The sequence below is a fragment of the Amblyomma maculatum genome, chromosome 9 (genome assembly GCF_055883805.1).
Source record: "Amblyomma maculatum isolate TAMU_Amacu chromosome 9, ASM5588380v1, whole genome shotgun sequence".
In the NCBI taxonomy this organism is placed as follows: Eukaryota; Metazoa; Arthropoda; class Arachnida; order Ixodida; family Ixodidae; genus Amblyomma; species Amblyomma maculatum.
In genome coordinates, this window is record NC_139352.1 from 71,165,169 (window position 1) to 71,170,791 (window position 5,623).

Genomic DNA, 5,623 nt, shown 5'->3' on the forward strand with positions numbered 1-5,623 from the left:
GCGAGCGTTCCTGCCCGCGCCACTGCCCGTTTCTTCTTGTTCGTCCGCAACATGACCCGGGGTCATCGAGCGATCGTCCCGATCGTAGATGAAGAAGTTTACCGATGCTGATGATTCTATGGCATGATGATGGACGTGTCTGGATGCTTGAAAAAGAATAGGAAGAAGGAAGAAGAATAGAACGGCTTGCCGGCACGATGACTCCCGATTAACCTTGACCCAGGACACTCTCGGGCCACACGTTGCCACGACTCGATGGCCGAGGCCAAGGCACGCACCGCATGGCATAGGCAGGGGAGGATGGGTAGCGGTGTCATAGGTCGGGGGGTCATTGGTCGGCACATCAGGTGTGTGGGGTCACATAGGGTCATTTGGGTCTCTCCTTGTGTCTTGTGGTTATGTGCGGCGTCTCGGGTCAGTATCTCCATTGTCGTGTCTTGTGGTCGGGGTGGGGGGACGGGGCGGAGGAACGGCAAGGTATTGCTGGGTCCGGCAGGCTGGGGAACAGCGATGCGATGCTTCCTATCATTTCGCCGACGGCGCAAGAAGTCGCAGGGCGCCGAAGCTCCGGACCAGAAGGAGGGGGTGATGATGAAGTACCTCGCACCTCCAAGCAAACGTTGCGAAGCGTTATGATTACCGACGGTCACTCCAAATACAGATGTTATTCGACACTTAGTTATTCTGGTTAACAGACAACAAAAGTATTCATAAAAATTCTAGTCGGCCGCATTGCTAAAAGACAACTACCAGGCAATGTTTTTTATGCCGATGTTAACGTAATCAAAAGTAACGTTTTTTAGCGCATGAAAAAATGTCGACATAGTTTCGGGAGGCAGCACTTCTAATTATTTAAACACTTGGTATGCAATAGAGTTTGCGTTTATATCTCTGCGGAGCGACAGCAGGGACAGCCCCACGTTTGAAAAATGCGGACCAGAAAACCTGCGGTGGCCTCTTTCGAAGGACCCTGTGTACAACAAATGAAGTTGGTCTATATCGATAACAAATGTACGGAGTTCTTATATAACAAGCACCCTGCTTCTAGTTGCAAATTGATTTTATTTTAACAGAACAAAAATGCTGCTTGTCCTGTCATTGAGAATGGGTGTAAGTACAAAATGGTTACGGTCTCAGTGGTGGCCTTGTTGCCTTCGCGAGCGGCCTTATAATCATAGAGATATGATATACGCTAGCAGTCTTTTGGCTTATAAACTCGCAACCAATTTCTCTGCGTTAGACTCTTCCTCCCTTCAATTTCTTCAGGCTCAAATGCACAGATAATGCGTGACTATATTCGTGTGGTCGGTCCACATAGATTCGGAAGTCATCACTGCGTTCGCCATAGTCAAGTGAGGTTATGCACTAATTTTGGTCAGATTCAAACGAAGATAACATACCGGGACCAAGTGGGTCAAAGTTTGAGAATAAACTTGGGGTCAACACGGCGTTTGCTATACTCCAATTAGATTCGCATAATGTTTGTAAAATTTGGCCGTGGTGAAATTTTGGGGCTCTAGAAGGCCAAATTTTGGAAGCGCGAAACTTATTTTATGTTATTTAAACTTGTCCATCGAAAACGTCAAAGTTGAGAAACATAAAATATAGTTAAGCTATGCGTAAAAAAAAACAGTGTGGTCGTTATAACACTTGAAATAGCTGTGATGCATGAGCTTTACTCATATCGTTAGGACTTACATTTAACTGAATACCCTAAGCTGTACATTTATAAACCATAAAAATTGTCTTCATCTTCACCTTGTGCATCCATATAGAATTTACAGATGAAGATTAGCACAGCTAAAGAAACTGTAACAAACTTTATCTTGCGATCTAAAGCTCCTCGCTGAGAACATGGAACTTCTCTATATCAGTAAAAAAGTTGTCGTACACTTCAGACGAATTTGCTTGCATCTAAAACGATAATTGTGTTCACGATGGCCCACCATTCTAAAAGCACAATCTTCCTATTTCTCAGCTTAGAAATATTTCACTTTGAATTCTCCACAAAGTATCTTAATGTCGAGTGAGATAGACGTGCCAGATCTCTAATAACTGGTTTCTTCGCAGTCACTGGACTGTTCTGAATTGTTCACCCAAAGCGATCGCAGTAGCTCATGCTCACCTTTTTTGCAGGGGCAGCCTCCAATGAAAGCTTTAAGTTGGCTGCCTCTCGGCCACCTGTTTACCGAACAGCGGGCGCCAACCGTGTCATTCTTTTCATAGCATTTGTTGCCGTCCCACTCATTCATACGGGCGCAGCAAAGGCGCTTCTCACAGTTTGCCCAAGTATCGCAAGGATATCCCACGCCGTAACGCTGAAAGAGGAGCGAGAACCTTCAAAGTTTATTTGCCCGTTGCCAAATGTAGTTGTAAACATTCCCCGTTGGTGGCATTCAAAGGTCACACTTTCATCCCTAAGAATTTAAGAAGTTCTTTTATCTTTCATGACGTGTATCGAGGATGTGGTCTGGCTAACAACATGACTGCAATACTATGACAGTAGGAAGTACTTAATTTAGTGTGATAATCGCAGCACAAGAGTATCGCTGCAGTGTTATAGGGTATCCTATTCTTCTGGAGCAATGCAAGAATATAAATCTCTTGACAATCGTCGCCTGCCAAGGCGCAAGTAGCGCGCAGGTAATGTGTCTGCTGTAATACTTGGCTGGAACACACTAGCTCTTGTATAGAGCCGCTGTGAACTCCCCAGAGCAGATAGAACATTTCAGCTCAGCAGTCATATCTGCCACACTTTAACGGCGCATATAGACGCTTCAGCACCGAACTACCCTCTGGACTTGCAGTACGGAAGGCGCAGTCACATGGCTTCACCTGCTTCCTTGGGCCCTTGACGTAAATCCATAATAAAAATACCAAGTCGCGCAGTCTCGCTGGGTGTAAATATGTGAATACTTTTTATGCGAAAGCACTTTTTTTCTCACGAGTGACGTGGACAGGAATCATGGGCAGATCATGTGCTCACAAACTGTCAATAGAAAAATAAATATTGCCGTGGCAGGGGTTCGAACCTGTGCCAGAACGAAAAGATGAGCTTCAATCTTTCAGGCATGAGAGCACTACACTCTCACCGCTTTTTTTTTATTTCACTCAAAATATGCAACCGTCAGCCATATTTGACTGACGAACCAAAGTTAAAATTCTTTTAAAGATTTCAAAACTTCAAGTGCGGGAGTCAGTCAGGTGTTTGTTTCCGCGCGTTTTATAAGTTCAGGATACCTTGCAACACTTCCTTAATGTGTTCACTAACTGACCGTCACGGCAGCCGGTCAGGCCTCGAATAAAACTGCAACACACTCTGGCACTGTGCAGTGAACACAGTCGTCTCTATGAAGTTTCATCTGCACTGCTGCTTCATCTAACCTAGCTAAATGAGCTATACAGAACCGTCATCTGGCCGAGGCCCGCCAGCGCATTGTCGGTCAGATGCATCACGCGGCGTGACAGAGATCACAATGCCTTCGCATTACTGCACCTAAACATACTTAAGTACAGGACGGGAATCTTTTGCATTGTGATCTCGCGCAACGCAAAATCAAACCATCCTCTTTCCTTTTGCCTTGCATGACATCGATGAACCCCCTTTTCGCATTGCAAAGCAAAATCATGCCGGCACAACGTTACTCACCCGCTGAAACTCTTATGTTCTAGCATCCGCCAAGTTAGACGCGTGGGGCACCATCTGCTTCTGAGGCTTTGACGTGATGTGTAGCTGGTTCTAGGCAGGCTTCTGTTCGAACCTGGCTGTCCCCTAGCGCAGTTACAACACTTTTGATCAAGAAAGTGTCACAATAAAGGACGTTTCAAGGAAGACTGTATGTACTCTTTTAAAAATGATGGGCTCACAATAGGAAAAAAAAATTGCAGAAAGAAACTTTTTTACCGCGGCGGACACTGTGGTCTGCAAAACTACTCTAATTATCCATTGAATTAGCCAAAACCCCGCTCATTTACTTTTTAATTACAACAGTTAAGTTTTAGTCCCAATGGAGAGCTTAAAGCCTTGAACAAGATGCAGGAATAGTTTTTGAAACGAAGAAAACGCATTTTCAAAAGTCCTACAGCGTGAAGATACCCGGCGCTCTTTCCGTACAAGACCCAAAATTTGCGGTAGAGTCGCACGGGAAGCTACGTACAGAATTCATGTCCGGAGATGGCATGATGCAGTGGCATCAGAGACAAATTCCACCTGCCTGCCCTACTGTGACGTGTAATGCACTTTAATTCGCTCCGCCGCTCTTAAAATAACAAGCACAAAGCTGCCAATGAATGGCATTTCCGTCGCACCAAGCTGCGAAGCATTATGATGTGTACATGGCGTCGCACAACAAAGCTTACAGATCGAACTTAGTGACGCTGCTGCTGCTCAATCTAACAAAGCTTCAAGACGGGGCGATGGGACAAGAAAACGCTGATGCTTGCAGTGATAGAAAAGGCATACCGAAGGAAATTGCGCAAAACAAGCCTGGACACAAGGGAGAGACACACACATGCTCGTGTGAGCGTGCGTGCGTGAGTGTTTCTTAGTTGTATCCCGTCTTGTTTGCCGCATTTTTACTCGCTATGGTGATTCACCAACTGTTCCAACAATAACGCTATTAAAGCTAAAGGGGTATAAATAATGTTTTCGCATTTACGATCCGTGAAATCGGATCGTTAATGCGAAAACGAATCTTGGTTGGCAGTGCAGAGACGTTAGTCTGCCAACCAAGATCCGTATAACTCGTGCTATGGTCTTTCCAGTTGTGATGTATGGATGCGAGATTTGGACTGTGAAGAAGGCTGACCGCCGAAGAATTGACGCGTTTGAATTGTGGTGCTGGCGAAGACTCTTGAGAGTTCCTTGGACTACCAGAAGATCAAATCAGTCGATACTGTCGACTATAAACCCTGACTGCTCATTGGAGGGTCAAATTCTAAAGTTAAATCTCAGCTACTTTGGTCATCTGATGAGAAGAGAGGAGTCGTTGGAGAAAGATTTGATGTTGGGAAAGGTTGAGGGTCGCCGGAGAAGGGATAGGCAGCGAACGCGATTGTTAGATGGCATCCTCGAAGCACTGCAGATGAAGTTATGTGATGTTAGGAAGATAGTGAGAGACCGGAAAGCGTGGCGTGACATGGTCCATAGGGCCACGAAGAGTCGGACACGACTGAACGCCTGAACTGAACGGAACTGAAATCGTAAATAAACCACGCACATATTTGGAAGAAAGCCTTTGTAAGCAAATATGCATGTATAGAAGCAAGGTGTTGCATTTGATATATCGCAAGCCATTAGCAGAAATAGACAAGCCCGTGAAAGTAGTCGCCAGCCTGTAATTTATTGTGGAAGCATTAAGAAGCCAATAAAGCGAGAGCCTTGAGACGAGGTTGCCTGTTGGAAGCCTCAAGAAAAAATAGAACGCTGGTACAAATAAAACATCAGCTAAAAGCCTGCCTGATATAACTGAGACACAGGCTACCAAAAGCACTTGGAGTATAAACTTTCACGTGGCAATTCTGTGAGAGGTTATAGGGGCTTGGGGACAATGAAGATATTGACATAGTAAAGCTGCAATTAGTGGGAGAATTATGGTGGTCAAGTACTTGCACTAGGTGTAGG